Source organism: Rattus norvegicus, chromosome 13, assembly GCF_021556685.1.
Source record: "Rattus norvegicus strain SHRSP/BbbUtx chromosome 13, alternate assembly SHRSP_T2T, whole genome shotgun sequence".
NCBI classification, from domain to species: Eukaryota; Metazoa; Chordata; class Mammalia; order Rodentia; family Muridae; genus Rattus; species Rattus norvegicus.
In genome coordinates this window covers 101,808,865-101,827,500 of record NC_141546.1, presented here as the reverse complement: position 1 = coordinate 101,827,500, position 18,636 = coordinate 101,808,865, and the positions used below count along the sequence as shown (strand labels likewise).

The 18,636-nt window shown below is 43.7% G+C and overlaps 1 protein-coding gene across 11 annotated transcripts in view; it reads right to left on the bottom strand.

Moving 5' to 3' along the window:
* Esrrg (estrogen-related receptor gamma) overlaps nucleotides 1–18,636 on the bottom strand; it is a 618,195-nt gene that overhangs the window by 550,606 nt on the left and 48,953 nt on the right. For 2 of the 11 annotated variants that reach the window (NM_203336.3, XM_087581297.1), the window contains exon 1: nucleotides 10,272–10,524. The exons of the other annotated variants lie outside the window; for them this stretch is intronic. The gene's annotated coding sequence lies outside the window, so the exon portion shown is untranslated. Of the gene's footprint in view, nucleotides 1–10,271; nucleotides 10,525–18,636 lie in introns of those variants that run through there. 11 annotated transcript variants of the gene reach the window in all.

Sequence of the window (18,636 nt, the reverse complement as noted above, 5' to 3'; positions counted from 1 at the left end):
CACAGTCTAAAACCTATCTGAGTCAATAGTGACCATAGGAGAAGAGAAGACAGGCAGGCAGGCACTCTCTGTAGAACTGGACCACAAGTGTTACATAAGCTTCCTCTCTCCTCCCTTTAGAAGCAAACACAAGCCTCCTTTAGGACAGGAACCCTATGTCCCAGAGAAACATGCCTGCAGTAACAGCTCCATGGAATAAAAGCTTGAGCAGCCAGAGCATTTAGGAAAACAAACCTTCCCTATTTCCAGATACCCTGCCACCAAGGTCCTCTTCCTTGTGCCTCCTGCCAGGAGATCATTACAGTCCAACAGGCTCCAGGGTTGGAGGGTACAGGCATTGGACCTCCACTGCTCTGAGGCTTCCATGAATTGACACAAGCACAGAGAAAAGTGTCTGGTGCATTTGGTAAGTTCTCTAGAAGTTGGAGCCATTTAGATTGAGACTGCTGGGGTTAGTAGGTGGTTCTGTCGGCCGTGAGATGCTCGTTGTGTTTTCAACATCTGCAGAGTAAGCGTGTGGCTTGTTTGCAGCTGTAGATGTTTCCCTCCCTGTCTCTTCTACCACCAGTGGGGAGAATTCATAATAACGATGTCAACCATCTTACGAACCCGAAGGTACTCTAGTTACCCACTTCCTCTTGGCTTTTAAAAAAAATCCTCATGTGTTTAAAGCAGGACCTTATGGCCTTGGCGTTATCAGTTGTAGGTCTTTGGGGTCCCTGTTTTGAAGGAGCTGCTTATTTACTGTATGTTTGAAGAATTCATAGGGCTCCACTCACTGGATACCAACAAAACCTTCTATCCAACCATTTTAATCTAAATGGTCAAGATACTGTCACGTGTCCCTTGTGGGGAAATTATCTCAAGAAGTTATTGGTCAAAATTCATTTTTGGAACAAACAAGTGATGTCTGTAAATCATGCCTCAGGCATGAGACGCTTGCTCACCGTGTAACGGATTCGACTCACACCACAAATAGCATTTTACTAGCAGTAAGTGAAACCCGCAGCCTGGCAGGGTCAAGGAGATGTTTAGCTCTAACAAGTGACGGTGAGCAGAACAGTCCAAGGTTCTCCATATATGCAAACTCAACATTTAATTTTCTGCAAGATTACCCACAATAATTACAAAGTTTCCATAATACAGCCTCAAAAGCTTGGAACTCTGAGATACATAAGAATTGATCTCTGATCTGTTACCTTTACCATGTACTGTGCCCATGTAACAAAGCAAAGAGGGGCATACAGTGCTCTCCTCTTAATATTTAGGAGTATTAAGCTAAAACTTTCCTAAAATTAAGTTACTTAGCAACGTGGTAAAGAGAGACACACAGCAAAGCAATAGAATATAAACAACCCCGAGGCCACCAAACATGTCTCCTTTAACTAAACATAATTCCCTGGTTCATCCTAAGTCATGGTTTGACATTCCAAAGATGTTACAATAGTTTTGTGACAGTGCTCTTAGTTAATGATGGCTCAAAGGTACCAAGATGACATTCACGTGCCGCCAGTTTGTTCCACCTGCCAGGAACGCACAGACCTTTTGAAGCATTCCGATCTCCGGAGTAGACTTTCTACCGGGAATCTGTAGTCAAATGCTGACTATGGTAGATCAACTTGAAGATTTCAGAGCCATTATCAAAAGACATAATTTCTCTGTCATGGTCTTAGCATTAAGCTGGGTCAAGAAATCCATCCTAAAATATACGTAACCGTATTGGGATGTTACTTACTCGATAACTCATCAAAGTTCACAGGAGAGAAAGCACACGTTTGATTCACCTCCAAATAGCCACGTGACTAGTAAAGCTATAAATTCCAAAGCAAAACAAGTAATGAGCAGGCACCCGTATTTTAACTGAGGACAATGCCAGTGACGTATTTTTTCTTTAAATTAAAGATATTAGATTAAGGACTGTTGCACCATCTAACACTTCTTTGGTCCTTTAAAATGATGTCACTGATAGGGCCACTTGATTGCATGGGGAAGGCAGGTGGGGTCCAGAACTAGATGACACAGGACTTAAACTGATAAGTGCAAAGCCATTTCTCTTGCTTTGAATGGCCTGAGTCCATGTGAGAAGAGATTATGTCTCTGCTCTACTATGTGACCTCAGAAACTGAACGATACTAGGAACTGACAGAGAAGGAGATCAGCATCATGGGAAATCGTTACCAGGGAACAGACCGTCCCCTCCCCCCCTCCCAGTCCCCCTCTTTGTCCCTTTACCTGCTCCCTTCCCTGCCCCCTTCCTTTGCACTTCTCTCCTGTACTACACTACCTTTCATGTTAAGGTTTATTTTAGGCTCAGTTTTGTGGATACATGTGTGTGTGTGTGTGTGTGTGTGTGTGTGTGTGTGTGCTCGCGCATGAGTGTAGGTTTGTGCGTGTGAGCACAGGTACCTAAGGAGGTCAGAGGAAGGTGTCAGGGTTCCTGGAGCTAGAGTCCTAGGCCTGTATGAGCCCTTGATGTGGATACAGGCAACAGAACTCCAATCGAAGCAGCAAGCACTGATCCACCTCCCCAGCCCCCAAAGCTGTTTTTCCATGGAGAATAAAGTGTGACTTGGGGCTATCTTGAAGCCTTGGCTACCATACTATATACTCAACAACCTTGCAAATGTTTTTCTTCCCACAATTCTCTAGGGCCTTTGCCTGCTTCTCAAGCTTCTTCGTACTCAGTCACCAGTGCTACCTTTCATTGAACCTCTTCGAGGTTGAAGATTCTGTAAGAAAGGATCAACCCAGATCTAGATGTTGAGACCTAATTTCTAATATTGTTATTTTTCTTCAAGCAAGCTCATTCTGAACGAGCCACTTCATCATGTAAAGCTAACCCAGCTGTAAAAGGAAAATGATAATTTGTGATTTCAAAACATTCGCAACACAAATACCATGTATTATTAGAGGAAATATTTATATTTAGAGCAACAGAGAGTTGGTTCGCAGATATTTTACTCGAAGCAGTGTGAAGGCAAGAGTTGAGTCACGGAGCACACACTCCGATTGCTTTACAAGGGCAGTCGTATGGTTCTGTGACCTTGGGAAGGGAAAGGCAAAGAAAGTCCTGCCTTCCTCCTTTGTTCAATACCTATTCTCCACCTCTAGCAGGTAAAATACTGAAAATTTGGTCTGGGAAGCTCCTGAATCTTCCCCAGGAACAGCTGTGAGCCCCCTGACTGGTGGCCTCAGTTCTATAACATTCAAACTGCCTTAAGTAGCCTGACCTTGATGGTGACCTTGGGAATTATGAGGATTTTGAAATCCCTTCTTTCTGTTCTACCTTGGATTGTATTTCATTTCCAACACAAAGGTTTGGCATGTGATTGGTTTTGGCCCCCTGCACTTACTGCAACCTACATCTTCAAAATGAGCATGCAGGGCAGGAAGTACTACTTGCAAGGAAACCCCATCTGCTCCACAGACAGAGTGCCAGTCCCACATCACAAGAGCTACGGGTGGCCATCTGGGGAGAAAGCCATAGCACCCGGTGGGCCCCAGGAGGCTAAGGCACAAGATGGTACAGTACTCTGTCCAGCACCCAGCCTGTGTTCTAGGAAAAAAAAATACCATAGCCCTCCATCACTCCTCAAAGACGTGACGACAGCCTTGCCAGCTTGCAGGTTGCAGTGAACCTGCATATGAGGGCTCTGTTTTACTTCAGCAAGACCCTCACCACACACCTAGGTGTGTGAGTCTCCTCTGCCGCATGTCTCCATGCCTTACAAATGAATGGCGTCAGAGTCACACCACTTAGAGGAGAGAAGAGGCTTTGTCTGGGAGTCAGGATCTAGAGAGTGGCTTTCCTGCCTGCATAGCAAGCCCCACAGCTCAGTTCCCCAGTGTGGAACATTGGGAAGAAAATGTGGCTTGTGTAGCTCAGAAGATCTTTTGTGATTAACTTAGAGGGTCGGGGAAGTATTTCTTGAAGTAAAAAGGATCAGACTATACGAATACATAGCTTTCTCTAGGAATATTAACCTAGTCTGTGCCTAGGACATTGGGCTCTCCTCCCCTCCCCCACCAGCATTAGTATGTTAAGAATGTGAAGGTGGTTGTATTATTTGATGAATGCTGATGTACCTGGGTTTCTTCCTCTGTTTTGTGTCTACTGTTACTTTTACGTGAATCTCTTCAAGCATAATATAGAAGAAGATTGTTCCAGACCTAAAAGTTAAATGGTCATGATGCAAGGCTCAAAACCACCAATTGTCCTGCTTCTGTTAAAGTGAGAATTACCCAAGATTCCTCACTTTCTCCTTCTGCAAGGGCTGCCTAGTTACAAAATGAGCCTCTATCTATCTATCTATCTATCTATCTATCTATCTATCTATCTATCTATCATCTCTTCCTCACCTTTCTCCCTCCCTCTCACTTTTCATTCTAGAAAAATCTATTTTTCCACTTTTTTTTGAAGCAAAGAAAGTCCTGCGAACAGTGTCCTGCTGAATGGGATAGAGTGCATACAACGCCCAGGGAAGGCAATAAATCCAAGCCCCACTCTGTTGCTCATTAGCTGTAGATGTGGGCAAGTTCCCACACTTCTTGGAGGCTCCCTGTTCTCATGTATATGATGGGGATGAAAATACATATCACTTAAGAGTAATGAGAGAACTGGATCAACTAGATACCACACACGGCACATGGCATGGTGCATGTTTAAATGGCACAATAAAGAAGAGCTCCTATTATATTCAAACTAAAAATCAGTTTTGTGTATTTATAACATTGTGAATAATCTGAAGAATGGAAAGTTGGGAGGAGAATCAGAAGGTTAAGACATTGTTCTACCAGTGTTTAAAAACAAAAACAAAAGAACCATCTAATTGTTACTAATATGCACAGAACACTTACTGTGAGTCAGACACTTTTCTTAGACTCTCCAGTCACTAACTCGGTCCTCACCACAGTCCTGTGAAGTACTTGGTATTCTGATTCCCATCCAGGATAAGAAAAGAAACAAACTGGGTTCAGCTGGATCTACCTCATCCCACATCCTTCACACGGACTCTGTTTCCTGGGCTGTGTTACAAAGTATCCTCTGGGGTCATGAAGATCACAGTAGGATGGCACCTTCAACACTGATTACCCACCTTAAAGTCCTGGAGTCTGCTGACCATGCCCCTCCTGTTTAGATGGCTCACTGATTTCTTCCCTTGTATAAAGAAGAAACCAAGACACCCAAGCTACAGTTGTGAGATCTTCTTAGAGCCCCAGGCATCACCCATCAGCACCGGTACTTTTATCCTCAGCACCGCCATCACCATCACCGTGGCTATGCCAAGCAGCCTGCGACCCTCAACGTGTTCCCTATTTGCGCTATAATACAAGGAAATATTGGGAACCCTTGTTGTCCCTCCCCCCACTCTAGATGTGCATTTACAATCTTATGCTTATATTTCTATCACGCTCAACTCCACCATCAATTTCAAAAGGGGAAAGATTGATAAAATTAGCTGCTACCTTTCATGCCAGGAAAAGCATTTAACATAGGCGATCCTGCCTAATACCAAAAACCTACTATGCAGGCATTACAAACACCCCCATCTCAGCTTGTCAGCAAAGGAAGCCACAGCCCTGATTGGCTAACCGTCCTTCTCAAGGTCACAAGGGTATTTAGAGTATAGCTTTACAAACTGACCTAGGCTTCCATATGCTTTCCTATAGTCACTTTGAGATGGCCCGCCCTTCTCCAGACTGGATGGTGTTTAATCCCATGCCTTCTCTCGTTCTCTGTGTTATATCACACTGTAAGGCAGGACTCTGGGAAGAGGGCTGAGAGAGAATAGACCTCCGAACTCCTCTCCCGACTTCATACTCACTCACGGGTTCTGTGACCTTGAAAAACCTGAGTACTGAAGCAAGTGAAGCACTTTCCACTCCAGCCTTGCACGCTTCGTGATTTCTAGAAAAGTAGATTACAGATTATATCATCCTCCATTCTAACCAGAAAAGATCCTAGAACAGGCTCGCTGTACTGGCTTCACTCGGTAGCAGGACCATCAGGCTGGTTGGGAAGTGTGAGAAATACATCCGTCCCACAGCTGTCCCTGCCTGAACAGTGTCACGGGTAAACAAGAGCTCCTCTCTAGAGATCTCTGCTGGCAATCTGTTTTCATTCCTTTCTTAGGGGGGAAAAAAAAGAGAAATTCGGATTTTCATGGAGAATGTATTGCTTTCTACATGAAACTGCCAAAAACCCAACTGTAGACAAAATCCATCTGACAAAATCCCTTAACTGCTTTGATTCAGTTCTTAAAGGAGATTAGTCGTTGGAAGGTCACCCAGGAGCCATCCCACCACACACTGCAGTGTGGGGTTTCAAAGCCTTCACTACTAAGGGGATCTCCGTGCTTGATGCCCCCTCTCTCCACGGTGTTTAATCAATGAATCAACAAATAGTTCCCGAGCAAGGCTTCCCTGGGGTCTGCGGGTCACTTCAGATGTGGCTCTCCTGTTCAATAGTAGGAGAAAGAAAAACAGGTTTCTCTGACTCCTCTAAAAGTTTCCATTTATAAAAGCAGAGCTGGCATCAAAAGGCATCGGGTCTCCTGCCCCTCTCTTCCCGAGCTCTCCGATTCATACAGGAAAAGGAAACGCAGTATAGCAGAGGGGACAGAGAATGAAGGGAAGAAAGGGGAAGGCCAGGAAAATGGAAGGAGCAAGACCCGGAAAGGGCAAGGCACGGGGGTTGAACGAACATGACCTTTATGCCACAAGGTCAAAGGTCAAAAAGAGAGCTAAACAGCACACCAAGCAATGTCTCCACGATGGTGTGAACTCTACGGACAGACTTATGCTGCTACTGGTTTTTAATACAAATAACCACCTCACTGGCCAGCTAAGGAGTGCTAAGCTTTAAACTCTTACGATTAAGGTAATTATCTCTTCCTGAGCTCTATTTTTTTAATAACTCTGTGTGTGTGTGTGCCCTCAACTCTAGCAATAGTTGTCACACACATGTAATTAAATGTCTTAGGTCTAAACGTCCTTTTGACCTCAACTCTAACAGTGGGATTCTGTACAGCTGGGTCTCAACACCTACAGTATCAGAAGTCCTAATCTGTGATAATACATTTAAAAAAAATAAAACGTATTTGGCCTTTCTGAATAATTTTGCATGAAAATGGAAAACATGGGAAATACCATCTCAGGCCTTGAATAAAATGTTGTGCAAAATACCGCACGATGCAATGAACTGACTTGCCACCTCCCACAGGAAGATATGCAGCAGCCGGGGCAGGTTGAGATGTAAATTCTGTTGGTCCCTGTCCAGCACACAGTAGGTCTCTACTTAACCATGCATTTTTTAAAACCAAAATGAACAATGAGACTTGCGATGGCTTATCGAGCACATACTGTGCCGGACAGGGTGCTGAACATTTTCTGTGTGCTCTCTCCTCCTTCTCTCTCGTCACCACTGGCCTGCTTTCGTGCCCTCTGTCTACCAATGAGAACACAAAGAGCAGAGAGATAAAGCAAGCTCACATGAAATCTTGAGTTTGTTAAGCCAAAAGCAGAGACCCCCACACCCATCTCCACAGAATGAGACCCCTTCTAAGTAGCCACGGGTGACACTTTCAGCTGTGTCCCTCAGCTTCAGGAAACAAGGTGAGGAAACATTAGGAACTGTATTTTTATTGCAATTGCCTCAAACCTCTCTCTGACAAGATATTCTCACCGTGTGCTCGAAATTCCCCTTCCTGACGAATATTAATTACCTGAGACTCATCATGTTTTAGTAAGCACAGCTTGTCTTAAAGCAACAAGCAAACCCTAACCCACGTCCTCAGCCAGGACATTCCTGAAGAATTTGCCAGCTTAAATATCACTGAGCTTCCCCTGCGTCTTTCAAACACTAATTTTAAAAACAACCACCACTTTCCTAACTTCTAAAGTGTTAACATGTAATGCTTCTGGTCTGAACAGTTTGCTAGATAATATCTTGAGAGGAGATAGAGAGGGAGGCCCGTGCTTTTAGCTCTCCTTGAGCTCCCAGCACACAATTTCCATAGGTTGATTGGTTCTACCTCAGTGATACTAATAGGAGAAGATACACCTGAGGTCTACACGACTCAGCACAGCCCCAGAGTGTGTTCAATTATGTAGCTAGTCAGAAGAATCTATATATCAAAAAGAGGCAAAATATAAGCACACGATTACCTTTCGTTCCCATATTATGTGATCTTTATACAACCGAACAGGGGACAGAAGCGTAGCCCCAAACACCCATTCAGCTCTCTTTCACTTTAAGACAAGCCTAGGAGTCCTTAGCCCAAAGTGTCCATGATACCCAGAGCATCCTTGTTCCTCCACACTGGGTGCGACAAGGTCCACCTCCAAAATCTGGACAAGGGCACAGCGGAGCTCCTGAGAGACCCTCAGCCCCTCTAAGTTATGGCTTAGGCTTCTCTTCTTATTGCTACTTATAAGACAAGCACAGCCAGACACACGCAGCTCATCAAACTAACCGTGAGTTAGTACCTAACAGGGCACAGTTCGTTCAGTCCTGCTGGTGGCTGCTTTAAGTTGGGAGCAATTTCATAAAGACCATCATGTCCATATGCAGTCGCCTTCGCTTCCAGAGAAACACAAACGTCATCAACAGACCTGGCCCTCTGAGAATCCAGAAAGGGCCTGGCTGCATTAAAAGAGCAAACAAACAAACAAACAAACAAACAAAGAAAACAAGAGCATGGGATTAGACTCAGGGCTCCTCCTCCCCCTAGGCTTCCTCTTGTTCACCGTTACCCTGCAAAAGTTGATCTGAGAGCAAATATCATTTTTCCGAAAGACCAAGGTTACAGATTAATCCAGAGAACCAGGAAGAAGTAAAGACAGATGTACCATTTCATAAGGAGGTGGAGTGACCTACGATCTTGTTTTAGCTGGTCTAGAGAGGAGTCGCAACGCACAGGAAGCACGACCCCCCCCCCAAAAAAGACATAAATACTCAGCCCTATTTTGTTTAGTTTCTGAACTAACGGTACTTACCACTGAAATTCCACAAGTCCCCATGCTTTGCCCACAGCGCACAGGCCACCTTTCTCCGTGGAAGCCCAGAGGAGGGCCTGTCAAGTTCAAAGAGATACTAACCCTAGTGGGTTAGAATGAGGCAAGGAGGGGGGTGGGGGGAAAGAAAAGACAGACTTTCCCTTTAAATCCGAACAGAAGCGGATCCCAAGTCACATGACCTTTTACCGTAATTTCTATTAAAATCATTTCATGTCTGGTTGCCCCTGCTCTCCCGGCTCATTTGTATTGTTTACAACAAGCCACTGCACAGCCAGTTGGTGGTGGCTGACTCCATGGTTACCCAGTTTTACATTCACTAGTTAAATGGAATGCATCTGGGCTGTGGGTTCCAGGGAGCAGGCTCTTAAGTAACCACAATCCAGCTATCAATCAGGCTAATCTGAGAGAAATTAATCTTATAAACGTAAGTATTGTTGCAGATTAAAAATTGATAGAAAGGGGGCACCGGCTTTTACAGGCTGGAGTTTCCAAAAGTGGGCAGGCTGAGAGACAACTCGGAGACCAGCGGTGTTTGGTTTGTGGTCCTGCTGACAGCCGGTCGGGCTGTACCTGAAAAGCTTTCAGAGGTAATAGACCACCCTCCACAAGCAAATCCACTACCCCCGTCCCCAGAGACCTGCATGTTTCTTTCACCTGGCAGCCCTCAGAATGAAAACACGGGTTTAACCAGACTGTAACCCAAGCAAAGTAAATTAAACAAATGCATACAGGACCGTCAGACACCAGACAAACACTGAGTAGGATTCAATTAAAACCAAACCTCAGAGAAGAATCCTATGAGTGGATTATAACCGCAAACTGGTACAGTTTTTGGAGAGCAAGCACACTACAAACCCACTCCACTGTCCATGAATTTATGTAGTTAATTCCTTAAAAGCAACCCCCCACCCCACCCCCCAGAGCTAACTTGTTTCTCAAGATGGACAAGACCAACAATGATCGGCCCTAATAAAAATCGAGAAGTTGTATAGTTTAATGCCCACAATAATTGGCCCACGAGCCACATCTGTGTGCTAACTGAGAAGGGCAAATAGCTAAAGCTAAGATATTACAACCTCCGTCTACTGCAGAGTCACTGTATTAGAGGCTACAATTGATCTGTTGCCTCAGAACGAATTGAAACTGAATGTAACATAAGGTCGGAAAAATCCCTCCTGTACTGCTAATCGGATATTGTATAATGGTTGATTGCAGCTTTGCCTTGTCCCATCGCCTAAATCATACATACTCACACGTTCTGGGCTCTTCCAAGAGTTTGGTGCAGTTTCAAGGACAAATGTCTTAAGCAAGCCTCTGTACTGTGCAGCAGGGAGCCTGCTCGGATCTGATGACGGGGGAGTCTGGTGCTAAATCTGACAACAGAGAAGGAAACTTCCTGGGCGAAGAGAGGATCTGGGAGAGTCTCGGGTTCAAAAGGCTGCTGGGAAGGTGCTGCTTGGTCTGCTCCCAGGGCTGTGTGTACAGGGCAGCAGCTGAGCTGTGTTTGCAGCCCTGCAGAAAGGAACCTTTACTGAAAACCAATGGTATCACATTTCAGAGGAGCCCGAGCCAAGCACTGGAGTGCAGAGCAACCTTTGACAACTTCACACAATTCGCCCCGGCGGACTCCTGCACAGGTCAGGGAGGAGTGTGGAAAGAGTCTACCCTCCGCCAGGTCTCATCTCTGCGTCTCAGCACAGCACCCGGCTAACGGAAGGCTGGCACCTGCTGGATGTGGCACCAGAGCAAGGCACCCCCTGCACACAGCTTCTGTCTCAGCTGCCCTCACCCACTGTGCTCAATAGGCTAACCGAACTTTACCAGCTTATCCGGTTTGTGCTCGTGTATATGTGTTTATATATGCTTATAGTGTGTCTCTCTCTGTGTGTGTGTGTGTGTGTGTGTGTGTGTGTTTATATGGGTGTGTGCACATGTAGAGGCCAGAAATGGATGTCCAGTGCCTTCCTCAATCCCTCTACACCATATTTTTTGAAACAGGGTCTCTCACTGAACCTGGAGCTATGACAGGGTAGGTGACTAGCCACACTAGTCTTCCTAACACCGAAAGTGCAGCCATGTGATGCTATTCCAGTTTTGTATGGGTGTGCCCGGAATTTGAACCCATGTTTGTACAGAAGGCACTTCACTGGCAAAGCTGCACACCCCTGCTCCCCCAGATCCCCATCTAAGGTGTGCTTCCCTCTTTGTTTCCCTCCATCCCCTTGTCTGGGACACCCCCATCCCCCATAAAACTTCCAGATAACCGAGAAGTGAAAAAGGCAGGAGCGGATCCTTTCAGACCAAAATCTAGACTGAGCCAATGGAGAGCCAGGAATTTTACGAAGTGGTCAAGACGACTGGAGGTGACTGCAGAACATACCCCAAGTGGGCTGTTCACCATCCTTAGAGACAACAGGGCACTAAGAACAGAGAAAAGATCATGGGTCCTGCCTACTGGCACAGGAACCACCAATCTAAATTATCAATAAATTATCAATCTCAATATAGGGGAGGCAAACCATTGAGACTTTACTATGTCTTTGAACAAAAGGTGTTCTTATTTATTATGTATCTGTTTGGGGGGGTGTGAGATCAGAGGTTACTTCTCTCCTCTCATCACGTTATTTCTAGGATCAAACTCAGGTCATCAGGCTTCTTGGCAGGAGCTTTAACTCACCAAGTCATCTGTTTGGCCCGCCAGGACTTAAAAGGAAAAGGAGCGTGAAGAACAGTGATTGGGACTACAAGGTGGGACAGGCAGTGGCTAAGAGCAAACCTGATCCAAATCACTGCACACTCCCTTCTCGATTCGGCCCATGCTTCTGGGCCAGGTCACTCCTGACCCCCAAGACAAGACATGATGGCCTGTTCAACACGGTGCATCTCACTTCCCAGGGTAGAGACCACAACTGGCCTCTTTATTGGGGCGGTAGGAAGTGTGGCAAGCAACTCAGGGCACTGTTGCCCTCCTTGTCCAAAGCCTGGCTCAGACCTGCCCAGGAAAACAGTGAACTATGTACAGTCAAAATCTTCCTTTTGCATGTTAGCCACACTGCAGTCTAGGAACAATAACAATGTGCTCCCAAGCGCAAGTCACGCCCTGTTATGAACAAGTCAGCCCTGATGCCTGGTTTAACTTCTATCCCAACACTACCCCTCTACCACACAAGATCAACAGTTGCTCAAAATATCCATTTTCTTCATCTATGAAAGGGATACAATCTCACCGCCATTCAAGACGGTTTTTTGTGTGTGAAGATTTAAAGGTTAACATATGTTGGGGATGGACCACAGAGCCAGGCACTCACGCATTCATAAACATTTACTGAACCTCTGTTCACAGTCAGGCACGGTGCCAGACGCTGTGGGTACGAAGTCAATCACAACCCAGGACCTTCTCCCAAAGCGCAAGTTCCTAAGAGTGAAGTCTTCCTTCTTCCCATCCCATATTCTCCAAAGCCCCTACTGAACTGCTCAAGAGCTTTGCCAGATCTTCCTTCTCTGGGCAGGAGAGGCAGCTTGCTGGTAGAACAGTGGCCGTCTATGTCATGCTCTGAGTCCATCTCCAGTACACACAAAGCAAATCGAACAAACAACCTAAAAAACAACCTTCCTCTCATTTGACTATTTTATGAAACAGATGAAACTATGGCCAACTACTTAGTAAGAAAAAAAAAAAAACCACACATCATAAATAGGACACAGCTAGTCGACTGAAGCCCGGATGTCAATGAGGCTCTGTAGGGAGACCAAGGATTCCTTAAGGGATCTGTATGAATTGGTCGTACTTCATACAGTTCTTTCTCCTACTGTACCTAAGTTTTGTTTGTTGTTTACGGGGCTAGGCCTCGCACCCCTGAGCTGTTACTCCAACCTTCAGTGCTGTCACCGTAATTTTACTTCCCTAAGGGTAGCTTAGATGTCTTGAAGCTGAGACCATCTCTTAAAGGTGATGCTGTGCTGCTAACTGACTTATTGTGAGGGAAAAGGCACAGCACGTCCCATGCATTCTGCTAAATAAGAAAGAAATCCGAGCTGGGCTAACTGTATTAACTGACCGGTTTCAGAGGCAGCTCATCTGCAACTGGCAAATTATCATACGTCTATCAATGTTCCTGCCACCAAACCCATAATTAAGCTTCCTGGGTTTTGTTTTCCTCTTGTTTAGCACACATCTACCCCGAACAGAGGACCTCATGGTTTAGACAAAAGCAAATAGCAATTGGCTTTCAAGGACAAATTGGGTCTCATGACATTTCTGATTTCTACTTTTCCTGAGCATCTAGGTTTAACAGATCACAAAGTGCAGACTTCTGCCCATCGTTGTCTGGGAAATCGGCTAAGGATGCCCTAGTTTCAGATAGACTCCAAACATTCTTCTCTGAATCTGTGTTTTTAAGTGCATTGTCTGTGCAAACAGCCCATTTCTTGAACAATTCCTGACCTATCCCTTCACTGCAGGCTTTGGAATATAGTTCGTTTATAATGGCAAAATTGGCTAGGCTTAATATCAGTGAATCATTCATAAAAAAAAATCCCTAAAAAATATGTGTGCCTCACCTGCACGTGGAGTCAACCAACCTTCCATTCTTTACTTCTAACCTTATGCCCATGAAGACACGTTTTTCAGATGCAATTTATAGCAGTACTTTTCAGTATTTATTATCAAACAACAATTCCTATAGCCTTCACAAAAAAAAAATGCACACATTTCAGATTAATCTCAATGATCAGTAGAGATCACGAATGACAGGTAAGGCTTAAGACAAGACCATCACCGAATATTGAAAGTAGAAAAGGTGTGTGTGTGTGTGTGTGTGTGTGTGTGTGTGTGTGTGTGTGTAAAATCACCTACTTTTACTGTCCTGATATGATTTTGATGGTTTGGCTTCTAAGGCTATCTACTTGTTTATTTGGACAAGAACTGGCCGTCTGGGGGTTGGGGAGTAAATAAAGATGCTTTGTTGTATTTTAGTATATTATATTTTGGTGTATTGGCACTGTCTACATTAGAATCACCATGCCTATAGAACTACCTTCCTCTGCCGATTTCTGTGTTACTTTCTGCTTCGTCCCTCTCTGCTTGCCCTGCAGGAAGCAAAGAAAGTAGCAACAAGAGGGACTTGCAATGACATAAACTCACACCAGGGAAGCATGATCAGACCTGGTCAGACAAGACAAAAGGGACTCGCAATGACATAAATTCACACCAGAGAAGCATGATCAGACCTGGTCAGACAAGGCTGGCCCAAAAATCCTCACTCAATCCTCACAGCCATCTTGAGAGGCAACACTTTGATTAGTCACAAATGATAAAGGTTCAGGGAATGGATAATTTACCCAAATCACCAAAGTTAGTGAGTGGCCCAATATAAGTTCTAAAACAAGAACTGGAGACCTAACTACAAGTCTTTTCCACAGTTGTCCCCTCAAGGGAAGATAGAGAGTGGTTGTCCGCATTAATTGCCCTTGGTTTTTGGTAGATTTTGCTTGTTTATATATTTTTGTCATGTTTTTGTTATTGTTGCTGTTTTGATTTGCTTTGTTTTAGACAGAGTCTTACTCTATAGCTTTGGTGCATAAGGCAGCCTTCCTGCTTCAACTTTCCAAGTGCTGAGATTACAGATATGAGCCACCACCCATGACCCTTCAGTTTTCTTCCAATCCCACAGTTCAGTAAAAATAGGACAGGTGATTTCGCACACACACACACACACACACACACACACACACACCTATGCACGCATGCACATTCACACATACCACGTGCACAGACATCTAGGCACACAGATACACATGCATGCACACACACCCATACCTCTTCTACCTGCAATAGCTTTGTATCTTGTCTTCTCTTATATCTTGGCCTATTTTCTCTCTCTCTATTTTCCCTCAGTTCTATGTTTAATGAATTTCAGTGACAAACAAACAAAACACAAATGGTCATCATCATCAACAACAACAACAACAACAACAACAACAACAATAAGGAAACTGTACCCAAATCTTTCAAAGGCCATGTACTTCACAACAGTGAAGCCTCCCTATTTCAGGAAAGCAAAGCCTCTCTGTTTTGCTGTCAGTGTCTAAAATTCCTAGAAATTTCTCTGAAACCCCTTTCAGCCATTCAGCAAGAGTTTGAATCTACCCGTTCAACTTGCAGATTCATGTCTTAAAGCTTGACCCTCTTATCCCCATGTTTATATATTGAAGAACATTTCTTGGTCATGTGTAGAACATGAATAGACAGTGAAGAATACTGTCTGTCATGTGTATCTCTTGTATCACAATAGGAAAACTATTTTTACATTTGGGGTGTCACTGATAAAACAATATTTCACCCAACTGGTCGCACTAGCTATTGTGATCTAACCAAGGACACTGGAACATAAGACACTTTTGTAGTGTTTTTTGTTTTGTTTTGTTTTGTTTTGTTTTGTTTTGTTTGCAGAAAGAGTCTATTTAGAACAGCCAATGAATGACAGATAAAGAAAACATCTACACTCAACCCTGAATGTCTAAGTCCTGTGAGGTATCCACTCCAACCCAATGAACTTGAGCTTTGTTATAGTCATGATATATATGGTCCTTCATAAAAAAAAATGGTTTCTAGAAAAACAGTAAACCAGAGCACCACTTTCAGTTGATTTGTTACTATTCTTAATCACTGAAAGGATCATTAAGGGGAAAGCAGAGTAGAGACTGAGAGAGAGCAAAGAGTCCACGGTTGTTCTTTGATGAACTCATCACCAGATGCCACAGACAATGCTGCCTTCACTGCTGCCAACCTTTTGTGACAGCCAGCATCCTGTCAAATCTACGTTATCTGTAAAAGGCAAGTTTCAGCCTCTAATGGTGACTGGTCCAAAGGACCATCGAAACTGTGTCCTAATTCTGCAACCTTCGGAAATCAAACACCCGTACTAAGCAGAAGATGAACTCCTCCTAACTGAAGAGACTGCTCATTGATGCAGACAACTTTGGATCTCTCTCCACACACAATAACTTGGAAAAAATATATAGGCTGTGTTTACAGAGGCGAGAGAGAGAGAGAGAGAGAGAGAGAGAGAGAGAGAGAGAGAGAAAGCCGCAGTCTCTAAGAAGGGCTATAACTTGTTAACAGTCTTCCTGATTTATGTTGGAAAACATACAGGGCATGAAATGATTTCTGCAACCTAACATTTTCCTCTAGAATGCTGGGGAGCAGAAGATATATTCCCCAGCTGCGGGGGCTGCTTGTTCCTGCTCCCCTTTCAAGAGACAAACATGTTAGGCAATTATAATGCTCTGTCCCAGAAAAGGGGCTTTACATTATTAAGTGGGGGGAGAGGAAAGCAAGAAAAGAAGAAATTTAAGAAGAAAAGGAGGCAAACAGGAAGAGTAAAGAATCTGTTTATATAACGTTTACCTTGTAAAAAGTGATTGCCTTCTTAAGATGGGTAATGAATAATCTTCCTAAGAGGTATGGGGAATGTATAAACTATCACCCACATCAAATGTTAGTTATTTCTCTTGTTAGTATTTCACGGATATGGAAATTTGTTTCACAGTCTACAACTGTGCTAATAAAGTAGGTATGTTTGAATATAAATTGCCATGGCCATAACATAAGCCTTATTAATTGAAAATATCTAAGAAGGAGATCAAATTTAAATGGGAAGCATATATTTTGAAACGCAACTTACAAAACCCCTTAAATACCTGTGAAAGTAGAGAGACAGTTTGCTTTGCTTCAGATAATGTTGGCACTCTGAGTGCCAAAGCAGTCAAACATCTTTGTTAGAAATGGATATTTTCTAAGGAATTAAAATAATTTCTCTGTAACTTAAAAAAAGGGAGAGCAGGTGGATCATGATTTGATCAAGGTTATCTACCTGAGCAGACATACCAGAAAAGCAACTCGGAGTTGAATCTCCAGTGCCCTGAACATTTCAAGAACTACATCGCTTGTTTTGCAATAATTATTATCATCACATAGTTTAATGGGAAAAATGGTTTTCACCATAAGAATATAAGTGGAGACAACCCAAACTGAAGGAGTCTGTGCTGCCAGCATTGGTGTCATCCGGTATAAGGGTATAAGTACATCCGTGTCTGTACAGTGTGCATGTCTGAGGGAGAATGGAGGGCTGGGTCTAGACCCAGTACAATGGAGGAGGCAATCTATGGAAGAGGTTTTGCAATCAGGGTTGAGTACTGAAGGCTATCTAATCTCCAAGAAAAAGAAACTTCCTGGTCTAAGGATGCAGACAGCCCAAGCCTCATCCCAGCAAATGATACCAGGAGCAAAAAAAGCATCCCGAATATTCACGCAAAAACTTTTTAAAGGAGATTCTTCCCAATATACTGGATCTAAGGGGTCAGAACCATCAGAAAAGTATGTCCGTCTATTTCAAGTCTGGGAGATCTGTTACAGTTATCCCTCCAGAGTAGACCCACCCTGAGGTTCCTAGCCTTGGTCCACTGATTCCAAATACAATGATGAAATGGGATCAAAGTAAATAAATGAAAGCTATTGGCGGAAACATCCTTGACCCAGGGAGCACTCAGAGCTGGAGTTCGGTGGTTCCCTGGGTCTCTGCTCCAGTACCACCAAAACGCAAGGAGGAGGAGATGCCAAAAGTCTCTCTCTTACTGAGCCCTTCTCCTAAGGGACAATGCCTTTTGTCCACACGAAACCAAACAAACAAGCAAACATAAAAACAACAACAGCAAAAACAAACCTGCTGTTATTTTTTTTTTACTTTAGGAAGATAATTTTAAATGATTTTCTAAAAGAATCACAATATTGTGATCCTTGGTAATCATTATTTCACAATGACAGACGCTATTGTTCCTGGATAATTTTTTTTTCAGTTGCCTTTCTCCTACCAGTGCTTTGATTGAAAGATTTGCCAAGAGCCCCCTGGAGAAAACCAAAGATCTGCGTTTAAATAGAGATACAGTTCTTCCTTCAAAATGTGTGGTACCTGAGAGGCAGATCCTATCAGAGCCCCTTAGTGAGAATAACTCGGATTGTATGAGCCACATTGCAATGCTGTAGAAGTCCTGTTCCGGGGCACTAGGGCCATTTCCATCACAGCCCTTTCCTTCTGAAGATTCTTCCTCATATTTGCCCCCGGAGAAGTTAAAATTAAACCTTATTCCAAAGCAAAGTCCTCACAAACAAGCAATTACTACCGTACATATCAGTCCTGATGTGTACAAAAAAGACCGCAGAAGATAGCTTGGCCAGAAATGTTAAATAATTAAAGAGTATAATGACTTAATAGAGTAGTAAGCTTGGTTTACACTGCAGCCAATTTAAGCCATAAAAATACTGTGTAAAAATTTTATCTTGTGGTTGACCATTACATAGCCAACCTACTATTCAAAAGTTTCTTCAGTGTTTCTCTTCATCAATGTGGCTTGCCCTTACGAGCTTTCTATTCTAACAGTTTTCCAACAATTCCCTCCCTGCCCAACAAAAATGTTACCAATTTTCGACTTTGTTTCATAAAGTCCTTTGACCAGGATAACCTCCTACCATCTAGAAACTGTCTAACAGAAACTGACATCGCTGGGCACGCTCCAGAGGTATACTTTGACCTCCTCCAAAATGAGTGAGTTTACCATAAA